At 37.8% G+C, this 21,043-nt stretch overlaps 1 protein-coding gene across 1 annotated transcript in view; it reads left to right on the top strand.

The window, feature by feature from the left end:
• Positions 1 to 12,878: 12,878 nt before the first annotated feature.
• Positions 12,879 to 21,043, top strand: part of WSCD2 (WSC domain containing 2) — a 202,964-nt gene continuing 194,799 nt past the window's right edge. The window contains exons 1-2 of the mRNA XM_018554282.1: positions 12,879 to 12,934; positions 17,480 to 17,482. The gene's annotated coding sequence lies outside the window, so the exon portion shown is untranslated. The remainder of the gene's footprint in view (positions 12,935 to 17,479; positions 17,483 to 21,043) is intronic.

Raw genomic sequence — 21,043 nt, 5'->3', positions numbered from 1 at the left:
TTCTATTTTCCCCTTGCAATCTCCACAACCCAGCCTCTGCTCCTACTTTTGTGTTGTTTACTCATGCATGTCTGCTAATGGTCAATCAAGGGAAAAAAAATTAAAAGCATACATTTTAAAACAGTTCTCTGGAACCTGCCTCTTTTTGCACTGTTGAAGCTTTTTCTCTTAAAGGAGAAGGTTAGGGCTTTTCCCCATAGTTCTCCTTAGGGTAACTGGAGGACACAAACTAGCGTCCTCCCGTCACCCTAAGCTCCGTATACCGCGAGCTACAGCTTGCGGTATACTGAGACGCTGCAGTTGAAGCGGATCCCGACAATTATGTCTGGATCCACCAAACTGTGTGAGTGACAGCTGGCTCTGCCTTGTCACAGCAGAGAGACATGACAGGGTCGAGAAGTGAGCGAATGCCAGTATGTGTTCGTTCACTTCCCGATCTACTGAGCCGACCTGTGACAGTTTCATTGTCACAGGTCGGCTAGAACTATGAGGATGAGTGAAAAGCACTCACCTCATAGTTCTCCTTTAACCGCTTATTGAAGGGGGGTGCGGCCAGCATCCGGGTGACACCATTGGAGGGGTGACACCAAAATGAGAGAGTAATTTTGGTATCACCCCCTCTAAAAAGTAGGGCACTCGTTCATGGACCGAGAGCCCGACAGTGTCAGGAGAGAGGAGGGGACCCGGCAGCATACCTCATCCTGCCGGGTGAACGTCCCTGCCGTCAGGCGGCATTTAAATGGCCATGCATGCGTGATGACATCACGTAATCTCCGTTCCGGGTGACCCCCGGCCTCGGGACGCCCCTGCTGTACATTCGCTATTTCCATCACCACAGTTCACAGCCACATACAAAATGTCAACAGACCTGCCAGGGATGCTGGGTGAAGCCATTAATTAAATATTATCATGGCCATATTTGGTCAGGGTTGTCATAGAATACATGACTTCCTGTTGCATCAGCCAGAGATTGGCAGGCAGACAAATAGGCAGATCTAGCCATTTAGAATGCCTGTTTGCCAAACCATGCACAGATTGAGTTTGGGTTCCAAGCTCATGCCTAGTGGTTACAAGTTATAGGACACTTGAAGTTGTAGAACAGTTAAAGGTTACATCTACTTTTAAAGATACAGTACTTGCCAACAGTTTTGAAGCTCATGGGCTCCAGCAGCCATTGGATGAGTATATCCTGGTGCTATCTTGAATAGTTATCAAGCTTAATGTGTCCAACTCGTGTCAAAACTTTTTTTTTGGACAGAGTGGGTAGAGTTCAGAGTCTCTGTCAGATCTTTTTTGCAGTCTGGTTAGACTGGGTAGACTTCGGGACAGATGGTGATGGGAAATCTCTGCAGTGGGGACAAAAATGCTATAAAACACTGTTTTGGCAGTAAAATGAAAACAGTCTAGAATCTCTGTCAGGTTATAATTACTGTCTGTATTACTCTCCTTTCTGCGCTGCCTTTGCTGCCTTAATGTTCTGCTGTTACAGGGACAGTAAGTGAGGTGAAATCAGAGATGGCAGCACTTGATGTACTTGATGTATTTACTCTTTTAAACAGTATTCAGAACTCAAAGTTTTGTTGAAGTTAGGCTTACACCCTGCGATATGTGTGTCATGCTTTAAAGCCCAATTGTAGCTTCTTATTTTAAGACTAGATGAAGTCAGGGTGCTGAATAAATGATGATGTTAAAATGTTTATTATTGCCTTTGCATGTACAAGCACTCCAGCACCTTCTTAATCTCCTTTTTGCTAGGGAAGGCATGCTAGAGAGCAAGACCTCTCTGCTTTGTGTGAGAGCAGCTTCCAGATCTCCAGCAGTCCAACACATCCTCACCACAGTGCTCTAATCAACAATGATCACACAGGCAGTGGGTGTGTGAGTCAGTAAGCCAGAGGAAGAACAGGAATGCTTGAAACCATTGCTCGTTTTGTGTATAGAAATATTGCAATAAAACTTACTATTGAAGTTGTGTGCACACATACAATGAAAGATTTATTTGAACTGTGTAGCTCACCACATGACTGCTAAATTTTAAATCATGGAATAATTTTCTTTAACAAAATGTAATCTACATTTTTGACTCATCAAAGTAGTCACCTTTTACAGATGGAGTAATCTCCACCTGGGCCAATCTGTTGCACTTTTTCCATCTGACCACATAAAATCTGCAGATAATTGTAAGGTGTATGGGCATACAGTCTGTTACAACACTGCTGTCATACAGACACAGGGCTTGTGAGTAATCAACAAAAGTTGGGACACCTGTAGGAATTGTTACCATAAACTTTCAAGACTTAATTTACTTAAATTGCTGCAGAACAACTGTGAGTTGTTAACACATTACTTCTTCCCTGATTCCCTGAAAATGTCCTTTTTGTATAACTCTGAAAAATATATCACTCCATTTTGGTAATTGTGGTGCCTACAAAAAGCACCATTTTATACATGGAAAAGGATTCCAAAAGTTATATGGATTAGCAACCCATCAGATGAGTCACTGCTGTCAAGACCCACTGAGTTCTCTAATCTTCAGGCTCCTTTTTAGCAGAGATAAACATGTAAATAGTTGAATATGTGAACATTAAACTAGAGCTCTGATTGGAATATTTTAGTTCACTCCATGTTGCCTTGAGAAAGAGATCCTGTGAGGCCCTAAAATATCACTATACATGTGTGTGATGCTGTTCTTTACAATAAATTTGTGAGACGAAATTACATGTCTGGAGTGTTGGTGACTTTGCATCCCTTTCTCTGGATATAATAGACTATATAATAGTAGTATAGATATAAGTGATTCTGCGCTGGACCTAGAAAAGTGTATAAGTGCTAGTGTGCCAATTAAGTTTGAAGGCTGCAGCAAAATCGACCGTGGGGTCAAAACAAATAACTTACAAATTATGCAGCGCCCGCAACATATAATGTGTTGAATATCATAAACCCTAAAATTAATTAAATATAAATATAAGATAATTTTAATAAATAAATATAATAAATATAAGTGATTCAAATAAATAAATTATATTCATATAACATACACATGAATATTCCGTGCCTTCAAGATCTTTTTTTATAAGAAAAAACCATCAATGGCCCTGGATCATTGATCCCACAGGGTATGTGAATTTCTTTTGAACATTTGTCTTTTTTGGAATATTTTTTGAACAGTTTTTTTGTTTTGGATCGTGACACATCACATCAACTAACAATTTTTGGTAGTTGTCACTAATTATTTCACATACCCTGTGGGATCAATGATCCAGGGCCATTGATGGTTTTTTCTTATAAAAAAAGATCTTGAAGGCACGGAATATTCATGTGTATGTTATATGAATATAATTTATTTATTTGAATCACTTATATTTATTATATTTATTTATTAAAATTATCTTATATTTATATTTAATTTTAGGGTTTATGATATTCAACACATTATATGTTGCGGGCGCTGCATAATTTGTAAGTTATATATAATAGTAGTATGCAATATTTCATGTTTATCTGATGACCAAAAACAGATGTCTTTAAGTTTTGATCATATTAAATAAAGAGAATATATCCTCTATATCTGTTTTTCAATTGTTGCTGCTGTGTACTGTATGTGTGTACTGTATGTATTGTGCTAAAACAGTTTTCTGTTTTTGACCTTAGTCTTCATTCTTTATCTCCAGTTTAACATCATCCTGCTTCTTTTCTACAAGTTATCCGAAGTATGCAGTCCTGTTTATTGATCAATATGAGGAAGGTAGGCTACCTCTCAAATAAAACGCATTGGTAAATGTCTAATAAGGATAGTTTTTTTTTCAGAACAATGACAAAGTTGAACTTGGCCCTAAAATCACAGTAGCACCAAAACAGATTTCCTTATTGAAAGACGCCCTCACCTCTTTTTACAGCTACAGAAATTGTGGATTTCTCATAACAAATAGAGAAGGTGAATCTCCCTAGCTGAGTCGGCAATTAAAACCTGAAAGGGTTTTAGCATTTTCAAAATTAAACAAGAAGGTTTTGGCTTTAGATACATTTTAAGGGAAAAACGTAAATTCGATTAAAAAAAATTATATAACATACATAACTGCTAAACAAGCAAGTTTGTAATTAAATTATATAAAAAATGCTTTTTGCTTCAGATTTTTTGTACACTGTCGATAGAACACCCCAGAATTCCAAAATACAATTTGTTTAAATGGCTCACTGCTTTTCCCAGTAGTCTGCGCAGAGCTAGAACTCCAATAAAAGGCATCACCTATAATTTATTTTCTGAAATCCTCTCTGAAACTTTTCATGTCTAAAGTAATATGGATGATGCCTGTTTTGTTATTGTAACATTGAGATTGCTTGGATGGTCATAACGAAGGCAGACCCTCCTTATAACAGTTAACTTAAAAAAAAGACATGGTAGGGCAAATGGCAATTTGTTGAGAACAGAATTAAGGTGCCATACACTGCACGATTCTCGTACGAGAATCGCGGGAAATCCCGCGATCGTATGAGAATCGTGCAGTTTCTAATCGTGCAGAATCTAATCCTTGTTTTATTGATTGCATGTAATATTCTACTTTTTTGAGGTTGTGGATTTGGGGTTCTTGGGGTTTTCATGAGCTGTAAGCCATAATCATCACAATTATGACAAATCAGGGCTTGAACTATCTTGCTTTGCATGTAATGAGTCTATCTCATATATTAGTTTCACCTTTTAAGTTGCATTAGTGAAATAAATGAACTTTGCACGATATTCTAATTATTCGAGTTTCACCTGTATAATGTCCATGAGCAGAGGTTCTTGACCATTTCATGCTTTGTTTGTAAAGAAATGTGTCTTGATTTGGTACATGATCAACTTTGTATACTGTAATTGCAATCATGTAAATTACATCTCGGTTATATTATTTGAGAAGGTTGCTACCATTGATATTGCAATTATGGCTTTGTTTACTGGACTATAGAAATTTGTGTAGATAAAATGCTCACATTTTACTTTTTGACTTTGTGATTAACCCTAACATTGGCAAATAGCTCAATTGCATTAGTCACACAAGTTCTATGTATCTGGTCCATGATGCCATCATGCAAATTTTATGACTTTCTACTCACTATAAAGTTATAATGCTTGAAATTTCCAGCTTTAATTGTTATCACTGACTGTTAGTTATTGGCCAGGCGGAGATCATATCCCTTGTGGTTCGGTTAGATTGAGATGACTGTTTGTTTGCAAGCTTTGGGCTGTGTAGGTGAAAACCCTTTTATTTGGATTAGTACTTGCATAGTTGGATTCCTTTTATAGTATTTGTGTTCACCTAACCTTTACAAAATATAAAAAAATATTATAGAGGTTTCTTTGGAGCCAGTTTTGCATGCACGCTCCAGCTGGCACCTACATTCGTCCATAGAAAGAGATAGATGTGTGTCAAGCCACTGTCATGCTCCCCCTCCTTTCTCATCCCTGTGTATGCACTGTCCCTCCTGAACAGTGCATGCGAGATATTCAGGGGGCATGCTCCCCTATCTGGATTTCAGAGAAGCAGCACTCTGCGAACTGGTGTTGACAGCAGAATGTAGGAATGTATGGAAGTGTTTGGATACAAATATATGTATTAAAAAGTGCCATGACTCCATGTCCAACCTCTTATGCATCCTGCACCTGTAGGCACGTATATAACTGTAAAATTTTGACTTACAGAGGAAAAAATCTTGCATTCTGTTCAATTCCCTGGATCATAATGTTTTATTTCCTCATATTTTTATAAATGATAAGCTGGATATTATTGCAAGAAAATCATTTAGTCAATTTCACTTGCTTTTTTTGCTATTACTACCTGTTGTGGTAAAGTATTCAACAGCTACTAAGAATAACTTTTTCCCTAACTGACAGAAAAGTCTTCTGACTTTAATGCACAAATGATATCCCCTGTCCTAGGTACAGTGCTTGGTGAAGACGTATATTTTCCAATCTTTATGCAATGTACTGCCCACAACCATTATTGTACAACATGATCTTACAACTGCTATATACAGAGGCATTACTTTATTGCCATCACATTTTTCTCTCCCTTGTTATGCATCCCAACATTTTTTTCTTGCTTTAGAGAATGCAACTTACAATTGAGATGTGCTGCATAATTATTGTTAACTAATATTCCCCAGTACTTAATCACCTGTGTTTTGCCCAACTTTATTCCATTTAATGTATGGATAGTAGGAAGCTACTCTTCAAACGTAGATGCATTAACATAACGTTTTAACATGAAATTTAATTTATCGATTTTGTTTGAATAAAAATAGAATAAATTGAAAAAAATGTGCCCCAGCACCAGTCCCTGTGGTACATGACTGCTAGCTTTAAAGCACTTGGAATATGTCCATTAAAAACTATCCAATTTCTGTACAAGGCTAATATGAGCGACAGTAATAAATGTAAATTTTGAAACCGAACATAAACATTTCAGGCCGAAACCGAAATTTTTTTTTTCTAACCTTTTTTTAAATTTTGTTTTAAATATTTTATTTTTTCTTCTAAACTTTTTTTATTGATTTAATTTGTTTAAAATATTTTTAATTTTTTAACTTTACTGTTGGGGGCTTCGGGGAAATATCAGGGGTCTAAACAGACTCCTGATATTTCTCTTTTACAATAGAAAAAGAGATTAAGGACACAGAGTCCTCAATCTCTTTTTCTGCAGCCCCAGCACTGAATGAACAGGAATCCTCTATACTGGACTGAGTGTCCCTGATCATTCATAAATTGTGGATATAGTATGATTTACTATGTACACAATCATGAATGGATAGGAAGTGATGTAGATTACTTTCCATTCATTCAAAACTGTTACATAGTAAATCATAGTATGTCCAGTTATTTACAAAAATTCACTGATCGGTGAATGTTTGTATACCCCTCTTCATCCTGACTCACTGTCACAGGAGGCTGAGCGGGAGGTTCGGGGAGGAGAGCTCGGTCTCATTTGACAGCTGACTCCACCCCCCCCACCGCTGCCTCGGTCTCCAGTGACCGCTAACAGCTGTCCCTGCCCACACACCACTCTCCTGATCTGTTACAGGAGGCTGAGCGTGGCGATGCGGGAGGAGAGTTGAGCCGCCTGTGACACACTCACAGCGCTCTCCTCCCCGCCCTACTCTGCTCCTGACAGTTTCTCTCCTCCTTGCTGGACGCTGTGCTGTGTCAGAGGGGACACACAGCAGCACACAGCGGGGAGGAGAGAAACTATGGATGCACTGCAATTTCGTCTGAAAGATGGCACTTTCGGCATTTTGCCCAAAGTGCCATTTTGCGCTGTGTCAGAGGGGATACAGAGCAGTGCACAACGGGGAGGAGAGAAACCAAGGATGCACCGCAATTTCGCCTGAAAGGGGGCACTTTCTGCATTTTGCCCAAAGTGCCATTTTCGTCCGATATGTTTCAGCGGCCAAAATTTCGGTGCATCCCTAATTAAATGCCTTAGCAAAATTCAAATGTACTGGATCTGTTGGACAGCTAGACTTCTATTTTATCCAACTGTCTTTTACATTAGATAATTTCATTCTTATACCACAACCAAATTTCATACCACAATCCAGACCTACAATGACTGTTACAAACATGCTGTTAAAATGTTTTAACTTGTACTGGTAAACAAACATAATGAGTAATTAAATAAAACAAAAGGAATATGATTTTGTGGGGATACATTTTCTTCACTGCAGGTAAAAAAAACATTTTCATAAGATAGTTGGAGGAGAGATAACAGCATTTAATTCAAAAATGTATTTAAAGCTGTTTTCCCCATACACAATCACAATATTTTGAGTTTAAATAGCCTTTAAGAGAATGAGTCAAATTAATTAACTAAAAATATGTATAATTTTGGTATGACATATATACTGTTTAAAATAGCCATGAAAGGCGGATCTTTTGTTAAAGCTTTCTTTCCTATTGCTTAGTTACCATTAGTTATTTTGCCCTGTACAAATATCTAGCTCCCAGTCTTAAAAAGGATTGAAGGGCCCGCCTTAATAAGGTGCTAAAAAGAAAGTGACTTCCGCATTTTCAAACTATGAATTAATATAAAAAACTGGGGATTATAGTCTGCAAAAAGCGAAATATTTCAGACCTTTCAGAAGACCAACTACAATGTATATGTACCTTCAACATCCATAACTTAAATCTAAACTTTTACAGCAAGTCTAATGGTATACAATAATTTAAAAATTCAAAGTTCAAACAGGTCAAATCTAATTTTAAAAATTTAATATTAAGCAGAGAAAAGAAAAACGATTACCATAAAATAAAATATCCATTGTAATACACTGAGAAACTGAAGTCCCAAACTAATGGTGATGTGTGTGTTTTACAACTTACACAGTGCAAGAAAGAAAAAAAAAACAGTTAATTAATTATGCCTGTGGATACTGGGGTCCAGAATTCGAGGTATTCTGATCAGCAGCAGCCTATACAACTCGATGACAAGTGGAAAAAAGCCAGGACTGTCTGAGACTGTAAGCATGTATCCAAATGTATCTGCACAACCAGTATTTACCTGCAGCTAGGGACAGATGTTTGGCCCTGGACACAATGTATTTGTGTTGGTGGGATGGATATATGCTTACAGCTGTGGACAGCCCTAGCACCTTTAGCCACTTATTGAGTTGTACAGGCCACAGGCATCTCAGTATACACTACTTGCCACGCCATGGACGATTTAGGACATGTGAATGAGGCCTAAGGGTTAGTTCACACCAGAAACTGCATCACAACTGCGTGCGTCTGCGCAGTTGCATTGTGATCCATTTTGATGCGTTTTGATGCAGTCCGATGCGTTGTCTTTTTTTTTACTAAAGTACCAATTAGACAATCGGGGTATAGCTTGGCAGTTATCCCCCCCACTTTCCCATCTTATGTCGATTGTTTTTATGGTTGGGATGCTTGGGATCATAGAGCAGTGGACAGTCCTCCACATATTTTATAAAGATGTCAGCATCCACATCAGCCATGGCTCCACTATCTCGTCTACCTACAAAGAGCAAGTACCTGGATGATGACACAATCAATTCTGTGTGGTTTTTTTTGGGGGGGTGCGTTCCGGTGTGTTTTTATGCATTTGCCTGTGTTTTGATGCCTTCTGGTGCGATCAGATGTAGCTAAAATATTTTTTCTGACTGCATCTTAACGGACTGCAATGGTAGACAAAATCAAACACCGCGCCAGCAGATTTTGGTGCAAGAGAGTATTAATCAATGATGTGCAGGGCGATAACGGGGCGGCTCTCACCAGGTTCAGAACAACCTCAGCACTGCAAGACAAGACACAGAGAGCGCCTCCATCGCATAAAAACTTTTTAATAAACGAATCAAAAATGGTATAAAGGTACTCACAAAGGACGAATAAAAACAGGCATAAAAGGGTCAGAACGAAAGGTGCATATCCACCGGCTGTTCGTCTTCCCTGGTAGTGAAGTGGTTTACGCGTTTCAGAGGTCACGCCTCCTTCCTCAGAACCCATTGGGGGTGTTCCACTGACTCTCTGTTTTATACATCAAGGCCGGTGATTAGGGCACCTGAGGGTGGTCAGGGAGATTTGTACTAAGCCAATGTCATTGAAAAGGAGTTTATGCAAGATCTTTAAAGTAACTGAAAATAGGGAAGATGGGAACAGCGTGTGAATGCCACACGGTCTGATGCATTCTAAAGAAAGTACAAACATGCAATTCTAATGTGGTCTCATTAATACGGACAAACTGCACATGCCCGTGCAATAGGCAACATTTTGATCTATTGCATATATTTGCATATATTTAGATAAGTTAAACGTAGGAGACATCCCTAGATGGTGGCGAGTATGTTGTAATACAATAAACTGAAATAGGAAACTGTTTGCTCACCATACAGAAAGTTCACGCAATGAGATACATTTGTTTACAGAGAAGATGAAAGAATGGTAACTTCATAAATATACAGGTATTTTGGAGAGGTATAAATTAGATAGGTTACAAATTGAATATATAGCTATGAAGTGGATATATATCTACATGATGGCATTTATATGTAGATATATGCGAACCCATGGATCAAAAAGGAGCCCGTAAAGGTCAGACAATGACCAACAAGCCCGCATCATGTAATGCTTAATGGAAGCAATCTATGCAGTATTGTATGCAGTATTAAAAGGTAAAGATTATAGATTACGACCAGAAAGAATATTATTTTGTATTGTAAAAAAGTATATATTCGAACAGAGAACACCCTTTTTTGCATATTTTGAATATTAATTCACAAAGGTTATACTGCCCAAAAACCATTTTTTCAATGGTGTGAATACAGCACAAGAAAGCCCACAGGAAAGCATTGTGATGTATTTTGGCTGTATCAGCCAAACTGAACGGACTGCATCACAACTGCATATGGTGTGAACTAACCCTTAGGCTGGGCACACACCTTACAACCATCACAGGACCTTTGCCTTGCGATGGTTGTAAGGTAATTAAAAAAACGTATGATCTGCCTATCTTGGACAGGAAGATCGTACTTGCGATGGTCGCAAGCCCGCCTCGCTGAGGGGCGGGTTTCCGATGAGTGCAATGCTGAACGGGCAGTGTGCGCTTGCGCACACCGGCCCATCCGGCTTTTATCTTACCAACATGCTACACACCCGCTGAAAATCGTACGATTCTCGGCTGGTTTTCGAACATGTTCCTAAGATAAAAGGCTCCCACACACCTTACGATAATCGTACGATCGCGGGATTTCCCGCGATTATCATAAGATGTGTGCACACCTTTAGACACCAGGCAGTCAATTTCCTAAATCATAAGCTCATACTAAATCAAACTGATAAGACATCTTGGCAAAAAAAAAAATCTTGACTAAAGCTATAGGTAGAACATTTATCAACTTAATTTATCCTTAGTTATACAAAACACCTTATTAAGATTAATGTTTAAAAAATCTTAAAATATCTTATACTGTATATGTGAAACAACAGATAACTTCTAAAGGAGCTCCTTGTGATGTTGATGCCAAACAGACAATTAGAGACCAGTCTAACTCATTGATTCAGTTGACAAGGCACAGTACTCTGGTAAAAAGCTCAGGAAAGCTCTAATACATGGGAGAATATTAAACTCCTTATAGAATGATCTAAGAAATCTAACAAAACAACTAAGCCCAATAGTGCCTGTCTGAAACTAACCTACTGATAGAGTGCATTCCAGCTCCACAGCCAGCGAGTGATGTTAAACATAGGATCATATCAACTCTCAGCTGTACTTTTTTCCAATTATAAGGTCTCTTCTTTAGCAACAGCTTGACAGCCATCGCCTTTAAACTCAGCTCTGCATACCAATGCACAAAGCATACATTTTTCCAACCAGGTTACCCTACTCTAAAAGCTTTTTATTACTAAACTATAATGTTCAATATTTCCATATAAAGCAAACCGAAAATATTGCTTTTCCTTATACTAACAATGGTTGCTGACAACAGGCGTTAAGTCTATACAAAATGGTGCCATTTCTCTATGTATCTTTGATAGTTTTCACTCTGAATACAGCTTTGACTGCTATCTTGGCATACGTTTATAATAAGAGATACATGATTAACTGTTGCGGTAAAGAGGTAAATCCAGCACACTATGTTATGAAAATAGTAACTTCAGCTCGAAAGCCTGCTTTGACCTGCCCCAAGCCTAACTATTGATTCATGATTATGAAGAACAGTCTCACTGATTTATAGTGAGGGTCCGAAGGTAAGAGAGGGGGATATTGGAGCTCCAACTTTGGAGTGGCTATTCACATGTACTTGAGATACAAGCAAGCACTTTTAAGTCACTCAACAAGGTTTATAGTAAATGTAGTGGCATGATCTGCATTGAAAGTGTTTATTTTTGCCTCATGTTTGCATGGATTCTGTCTTAATAGTCTAACTTTAGCGATGATTTCTGTTATTTTAATATAAGGATTAAAATAATCTTTATTTTAATTGATAACTGAAACTCTTAAACTTTCATTAAGAAATGCTGGTTCTTGATTAAAACACAGCTGTAATATTAGGCTGTTTTTTATACTCAACAATTAATACACTCTTATCAGGATGAAACATCAAAGCATCTTGTTGGACTAAGTTTTTTCATGGCAATGTTGCTTACTCAATTTGTTCTTCATTTCAAATTTTAATTGTTTTGATATGGTTAGAAAAACTTAATTACAACAGAGCGCATTTCGTTTTTTTTATCAATGAGTGATCGCTTTTTCTGTAGTCAAGATAATGTAATCAGATTGTATAAAAACCTGAATGATTTTTAGTTCTTTTATCAGATTAATATTTAATTTGCAGATGTATCCTGGGGTATGCAGCAAAAGTGTTTGTGCAGATTTTGAAAGTATCCAAACTTGCAAATTATAAACCCAAAAATAACTTAAGTAATAATGTAACTCTAGTCATACCAAGATATGAGACTCCTATTCGAACCAACAGGGTGGCAGGCCACTGCTGTCAATCTGCACATTGACTGGGCATCAATAACTTTATAATTTTAGAAATAGTTAAGCTAATAATGTGTATGGGAAGAGGTTTCATTACCACACTTTATTTTATCCCGAGCAAAGCAGTATGAGGATCTTAAGGGGATAGGTAACATGGATACCAGAAAAAAACAAAACAAAACATTTTATTCAAATCTACAACACTTTTAGTCTGTTTGATGGTTTTGAGCAAGTTTAATGTGGGATTTTACATTTGTTTGTCTTCTTTTTTTATGTGCTTCATTGTAAAGTATAATGGGGATTTTGATAGTAAAGAAACTTCTTTAATGGCTGTTTCTTTATGGCAATAACATTTTGTGTTTTGCTATCTTGACTTTTTGCTGTTCTCCAGAAAGAAAGAAAAATACCAGCAATGTGACTATTTTTGTTAAACACTGGCCTATTAGTAGGTCAGTTTAAAAGTATATGTAATTTTGGACAGAGTTGAGAATGGTTAGATTCCTTGTCAAAGTTTTTCTTTTTTGGTGCTTGTCACATTAGGGACATTTACCTTTCCCTCCTGTCCTGGAAGATAATTGTGACAAACAGGGTAATTCACTAAAGGGTGAAGATTTTGGAGAAGTCAGGAGAAATGAACAATCTAGGCCAAAATAGCTGATTTGGAAACATTCTCTAATTCAGTTCACTTTCCAGTTCAGCTATGTTGTCCTAGATTGTTCACTTCTCCTGCCTGCTCTGAACTCTTCACCCTTTTGTGAATAACCCTGAAAATCTCTCCAAAGTGAGGGATTTCACTTCTTTAACATTCCCTCGTAGAAACAGGTGTCCTTATTAAAACATTTTCCTCTATTCTTGTTCTGGTGACTGCTGAAAAAATGTGAATTTCCCATCACTTTCTGTATTAGTGACAATGATCACTGGTAGACTTTTGCGCCGTCAAAAAATGAGTTCCGTTTCGTAATATCCATTATTTCGTATTTCGTAATTTGTATCCGAAACAATTCGGATTCGTACGAAATACGGATTTTCGTTAGTTTCGGCAAATTTTCGTAACTTTACGAACATTCGTTATGATGAAGTTAAAAAGCAAGAAGACCTTTTGTTAATATTGGAGTCTATGTGGTAGTTGTTTTTGTATCCGAAATACGAATTCCGTTAACGGATTCCGTATCCGAATTTCGTATTTCGGACTTTAAAAAAAACTACCATCAACTCCAATATAAATGTACTTTGCTTTTTACCTTCAATATAACGAATGTTCGTAACGGAACGAAAATACGTCAACGGAATTTCGTATTTCCTGCCTGTATATTGTAATGCAACTCTCAGCAGCAGAAGAGATTAGAGAACCTCTGATTGGTCAACCAAAACGAAATACGAATTTCGTATAAAAAAAAACTACCATTAAGTAACTCCAATATAAATGCACTTTGCTTTTTAACTTCAATATAACGAATGTTACCCCTGTAAATGAGGTTGAACAACATGACAAGATTTTTTTTTAATCCGAAATACGGATCCGCTGCTGCTGAGGGTTGCATTACAATACACAGGCAGGAAATATGAAATTCCGCTGACGGAATTTTCGTTCCGTTACGAACATTCATTATATTGAAGTTAAAAAGCAAAGTAGATTTGTTAATATACTGGAGTTGATGGTAGTTTTTTTTTTTATCCGAAATCCGAAATACGGATACGGAATCCGTTAACGGAATTCGTATTTCGTTTGGTTGACCAATCAGAGGTTTTCTCTTCTGCTGCTGAGAGTTGCATTACAATACAGGCAGGAAATACGAAATTCCGTTGACATATTTTCGTTCCGTTACGAACATTCGTTATATTGAAGTTAAAAAGCAAAGTACATTTATATTGGAGTTGATGGTAGTTTTTTTTATGCGAAATATGAAATTCAGATCTGGAATTCGTTAACGGAATTCGTATTTCGGATAAAAAAACAACTACCACATCGACTCCAATATTAACAAAGGTATTTTTGCTTTTTAACTTCATCATAACGAACATTCGTACAGTTACGAAAATGTGCCGAAACTAACGAAAATTCGTATTTCGTACGAATCCGAATTGAGTTTCGGACACGAATTACGAAATAACGGATATTCCGAAACGGAACACATTTTTTGACGGCGCACAAGTCTACTGACTTTACCTGCAGTTTGAAGCTCATCCCTATTGTCCCTTTTGATGTGCAGATAAATGGAATAGAGTAAAAACAAAAAGTAAAACAATATTACTTTATATTTGTCTGATCAGTGTTTATAAACACTGTGTCAGAAGGTCGTTTTTGTAATAGCAAAAACTGTGCAGCAACTGCAACTGGTGGATGTTATTTTGACAGCTGTGATGAAGTTTTTCTGGCATATGTAGCACTCCCCAAGTCTACAACTGGTTAAGCAATGCAGATAACATTTTTACCCTCATGAGTAAGTTAGTGAGAAAACAAGCTGGTATTTTTTGTTGGGTAAAATCCAGCAATTTGCCCACTAGGTGGTTTGTTGGCATGAAAACACGTTACCTTACATCATTTATAGGAAGGACGACTAGCAGTAGCTGGCTGTTGATTATGGGAGGTAATGTCTATTAGTCTAATGCCTAATTCTATGCTGATAGATTTTTTTGCATATCTACATAGGTGTCTGCCAGAATGTGGGAAGAGGGAGACACTTTTCATACAGCCATCACCACCACCCTACAAAAAAACAACTTTTCAAGAGAGAAAGAGTGAGATTTTAGGATCACACACAACATGTACTGTATATCTTTCAACTTGAAGGTCATCATTATTTTTTTCTTCTTCAGGCAGTGTTGTGGTGTGCTTAAGCATCTGATAGTTTAAATAAAAATAAATACTTACTGCTTACCTGAGATAAATATGTTGACTGACTTTGCTGGGCATCTTATGAAAATGCTAGTTGCTTGGCTGTTATTCTGAGCCACTGAATTCAGTACTTCAAGTCATAGACCTGAAAGTAGTTCGTAGATCAAGAAGGGCACTCGGAATTCCTTATCTGCCTCTTTTTCTGAATCATATACCCAAAGAATTAAAGCCAGAAGGTCAGCATGCCAGGCAACTGGAAGTCTGCAATTATAGTCTCCAGCCAGGTTTTCTTTACACATTTTTAACCTCTAAAAGTCAAGTCCTCAGATTTTTTCAACATTTATGATTTATTACTTACTGTAACTGGCCTCATAATTTCATTCAGCACTGTAAAAAACAACACAACAGTCATAAAGTTGTGTTTAGACAGCGATTCACTATATTTGAGTTTTCTATGGAACACGATTTATTCCAACATTACCATCAACCTCACAACTGTCAAAATACATTGCTCCATTTGGCTTCTGCTCAGAGATTTATGCACCATTTTAATGATTTTCAGTTTAATTTATGCACTGTGTAGAATGGGTATGGGACCTTGAAATGAAATGCTAATTTTCATTCAGCACTGGAAAGAGATTAAAATATACTACATCTCTTTGTTGTGGTATTTTATGAAGCAATTATCCCAATCAGTTACTCTGAAAAATAGGACAAGCGTTTGACCTTTCCCCGGCAGCAGGACAGAAATGAAACCTGTACTCTGAGCATTTTAATTAAGGCTCTGTTTCTAAAGGATGCCCTTCCTTGTTTTTGTTTTTTTTTCAGGTTAAGACTTGTCACCTTGGAAAAAACTGGCCACCTTAGTTAGCATGTTAGAAACTGATTGGCATGGCATTTGTGGTTTCCTAGACTGTGCGGAATGCTCATCCAAGAACCTATTGACATTTGTTCATAAGCTCATTTCTCTGTTCATTGATATAATAAGATTGATGACATTTCAGGCAAGAAATGTTTGCTGAATAGATGAGTAAGATGGATGGTGCAAAGGCAAACAGATCTGTCTGGTTGGAGCAAGGAGTTTTTACTTTTAATAACTCATAAGCTTTTTCAGAAAGTAAAAAAGTAAACCATGCTTAAAATAAAATTCAGCAAGTATTCTGGATTTATATTCAGTATTTGTAATGACTGCTAGGGTATTGAGTATAAAGTATACTGTCAATCTCTGCTCCCTGATGGAATTCAGCCCTCCACTCTCTCTAATCCTTCAGCACTCATTGGAGGGACAGATGGGAGGGGGTGGGTACAGCTGGCTCTGGCTTTAGAGAGGCAGAGCCAGCTGTCAATCAGGCAGCGGAGTGGATTCTGACAATATTGTTGGGATCATTCCCACTTGCATTGTGGCTCTGTGCTGTCAGCATACAGTGGGCAACAGCCCACTGTATGCTGAGTTTGGGTCACAGGACTACATTAGTAAATGTAGTCCTGTGACCTAAAAAGAACTAAAGCCAAAATAAATGTTTGGCAACAGTTCTCTTTTAAGAGGTCTGCATTGTGGTGCTTAAAATCCATATAAACCCTAAGAATGTTATGGTTTGCTTTTGGGTCGGCTACCATTGGAAGCATCTTGTTATATTTGTTTGATAAACACAAAAAAATACCTGTTGATCCTAACAAAATTCTTGTAAGCAGATACTTTCCTGAGCTTACTGTCTTTGCTGCACTTTTATCAGGTACACCCTCAAATAACTACAAAGTACACCCCTCCAAAATGATGGAGATTATGCATGCAAATTGCCACATTTGGACATTTGTTGCCTGTTTCTGGTAATAATTGACGATTGTCCAGGCACTGTAACAAAACTGTTGGTCACCTGTGTATTGTCAGGATTTCTATTTTTGCCTAGGTCTTGTCAAGGACTAAATCATTATTAATATTATACAGGATTTATAGCGCGACAACAGTTTGCACAGCGCCTTACAAATGGGGGAGACAGAGGAGCGGAGAGGAGGGTTTGGGTGATATGTTGAGATGTTAGTATTTTGAATTTTATTTGTTGGGCAGTTGGGAGCGAGTGGAGAGATTGGCAGAGAGGGGCGGCAGACACTGAACGGTTGGTAAGGTGGATGAGTCTGGCAGCAGCATTCATGATAAACTGAAAGGGGATAGCCTGTTTAGTGGTAGGCCAACAAGGAGGGAGTTACGGTCGTCAAGGCGAGAGATTACAAGGGAGTGAATTAGATGCTTTGTGGTTTCTTTTGTTAAAAAGGGGTGAATTTTAGAAATGTTATGAAGGTTGAGTCGGCAAGATTTAGATAATGATTCTATGTGGGGCTGAAAGGAGAGCTCAGAATCAAATATTACACCGAGCACCTTGGCTTGACGGGCAGGGTTGATTGTAGTGCTGTTGATTGGGATGGAGAAGTTTGGGGAGGAAACATGGAGAGGAGGAAATATTATAAGCTCAGTTTTGGACAGATTTGAGTTTGAGGTAGTGGTGTGACATCCATGCTGAGATGTCAGTGAGTAGATTAGTGATACGTGAAGAGACAGAGGAGGTGAGCTGAGGAGTGGAGAAATAGATTTGGGTGTCATCAGCATAAAGATTGTATTGGAAGCCCTGGGAGGGTATCCACTAACACAGAGAAGAGGTGTAGATGGAGAATAGAAGGGTCTCTTGGGGGAACCCCACAGTAAGAGGAGGAGGAGGTAGAATTTTAGGCAACACTAAAGATGCGCTTAGGTAGGTAAGAGGTGAACCAAGAGAGAGAGCAGGGTCTCGGAGGCCTAGGGATTTGAGTTTATTAGGGAAAAGCAAGTGGTCAACTGTGTCAAAGGCAGCAGGAAGGTCTAAAAGTATGAGTATAGAGTAGTGGCCATTGGTTTTAGAAGTTAGTAGATCGTTAGCAAGTTTTAGAAGAGCAGTTTTTGCGGAGTGTTGTGAACGAAAGCCAGATTAAAATGGGTCAAGGAGGTTGTTAACGGTAAGGTGGCAGCTCAGGCAGTTGTCTACTTTCCAGAATGTAGACTTTCCAGAATTTTGTAGGTAAATAGGAGCAAGGAGAAGGGTCACAAATTATTCAGACTTTTGGGCCCCAAAGGTTTTTTTTTTTTTAAATATGGGGGGTCGTCAATGCTTGTTTTATAGGGGTAGGGATGACACCATTAGAAAGGGAGTGATTGAAAATGTAAGAGAGTGTAGAGCAGGGATGTCCAAACTGCGGACCTCCAGCTGTGGTGGAACTACGAATACCATGAAGCATCTCTCTCCGGGAGTCATGTCTGTGGCTGTGAGAATCTTGCAAAGCCTCATGGGATTCGTAGTTCCACCCCTGCTGGAGGGCCGCAGTTTGGACATCCTTGGTGTAGAGTGTAGAAGAGTGTAGAGTGTATATAATTTATAGTTTAGTCTCCCTAAAAAATATTTTTTATATATTGTTTTCTTTTTTTTTTTCTTTTTTTTTTACTGACATGATTATTTAATATATACAACTTTCAGTTAAAGAAAATCTACTTTCTGTTTTTGTTCTGCCCCTCATCAAGACTCATTTAATTTCATGATTACTAAAAAATGATTTGGTGCATTGAGGAGCAGGAGTGGGTATGTTAAAAATGAATCTGTTAGGTACACTGCTGAATTATAAGGTGACAGTTCTGAGCCAGTCCATATAAATTCAATTATCACTTGTGTCCTTGTGACTATGAGCAATCACTAGATGCATTAGAGATACAATTACATATTATAAGATATTCTAATAAATATAATTACAGTGATTTTACCTTAATGGAGAGGATATTCCTGGTATGTCCTCATCCATTTAGGTCCCTGAGGATGGGTGTGGAAAACCACAGCTTCTAATTTGTTCTTCATGATAATTTTTCAAACTTCTTAAACTGAAAATAATTGTGCCTAAGATGTCTCTGTTCTTATTTTATGATTGCCTATTAAAACCATTCAGCTAATACTCCTTTCAGTAGCCCAGTTCACTAATCATTAAGTTTAAATGTTAAGATCTTTCTTGACAAAATGCTTTGTGGGTGTTCATTAGCACAGTTTTTCTGTGTGGTCGCTTTTTCCAAAGCGATATTTTAGCAATATTGTATATAGATTTGTTAGATTATGGATTACGAAAGTGGCCTTTTCACTTGCTCTAGTAAAACACTTTCCACAACTATATTTCTCAAGCTTAAACACAATGGGGTTGATTTACTAACCTTATAAACACGCCACGAACAAGTATACACCTCTGTAGTGTGTTCCCTCCCAGCATGATCTATTGGTGGAATCTAGACACCTTTGTAGTGTGTACACACCCAGCAGGTGTTTTGTGCAAAGCCTTGCATGAATTGCAAGGTGATGTTGTGTAAATTAGCTCTACATTGTGTTGCTTGTGTTGATGAATGCAGGAATGTAAATGCATGAGCTAACCATTTTTGTCTAAACTGTGAAGCAGCATTATATATGCATCATGTGCATGATTTTTCCATATATGGCATTAGTGGAAATATGCTTTTAGAGACTTTTTGGTTGATAAATACGTTTTGCTGTGTAAAAATCACACGCACCTAGTGCGTGCGTGTGTTTAGGTTAGTAAATCACCCCCATTGGGTTGATTTTACTAAAGGAATATTGGCCTCATTCACACACACCATACATGTGTCATTGTGCTATGGTGCCATTCGTTTTGAATGGCACCCTAACACACATTCAAAACACATCTGCATTTCAGTACACCACAATGCATAATGAGTAGTGCACTATACTGCAAAAAAATGCAGCAGGACCTATATTTTTATGCATTGAACTATTTTACGATGTACATTCAATAAATTAATGAACTATATCATAATCAAGTGTAAATTGGATCATAGACTGTTCACTTGGAAAAGTGAATGTTCACCAGGCTTGGTGAACTATATGAAGGTGGTCTAATACAAAATATGGGCCATGATGCCATGGGAACTCCTTCCCCAGTGTGTGGTATTACTTATTACTCCCCTTCCGTAGAACTGCTGGCACTAGAGGGATACTGCTGGGCACCCTCAGATATGGCCTGATCTAAAACAATGTTTTAGTGTGTTTATGTTTGTGATACTTTTCCTACCTCCACACACAATTAAACTGATTATGGGTTTGGGGGACTTCAAATTCATAAAGAACAGACCAAAATCTCTCCAGCTGGCCAGCACAGACAACCTAATTATAAAGTGTTTCTAATATTTAGAATAAAAGCAGAGGACTTATACTCCATACAAAGCAAAACTACCAAAACAAGGCTCTTTTTCTAATCTACTGCATGATATATATACAGAACTCTGATATATATACAGAACTCTGATATATATACAGAACTCTGATATATATACAGAACTCTGATATATATATATACAGAACTCTGATATATATATATACAGAACTCTGATATATATACAGAACTCTGATATATATACAGAACTCTGATATATATACAGAACTCTGATATATATACAGAACTCTGATATATATACAGAACTCTGATATATATACCGAAGTATGATATATACAGAACTCTGTATAACTCTCTCTCTCTCTCGCTCGCTCGCTCGCTCGCTCTCTCGCTCTCTCGCTCTCAATCTCCTTCAACACACTACACAGGGCCGCGGTGTCAGCAGCCTTATATAGTGTGCTGCAGGGACTTAGCTGTGAGACATGATTGGGCAGAGTCATCGTGACTCTGCCCAATCATGGCTCTA

The sequence above is a fragment of the Nanorana parkeri genome, unplaced genomic scaffold, assembly GCF_000935625.1.
Source record: "Nanorana parkeri isolate BGI_ZX_2015 unplaced genomic scaffold, ASM93562v1 scaffold152, whole genome shotgun sequence".
NCBI lineage: Eukaryota > Metazoa > Chordata > Amphibia > Anura > Dicroglossidae > Nanorana > Nanorana parkeri.
The sequence above is the reverse complement of the archived record's forward strand: the minus strand, read 5'-3'. Positions and strand labels throughout refer to the sequence as shown.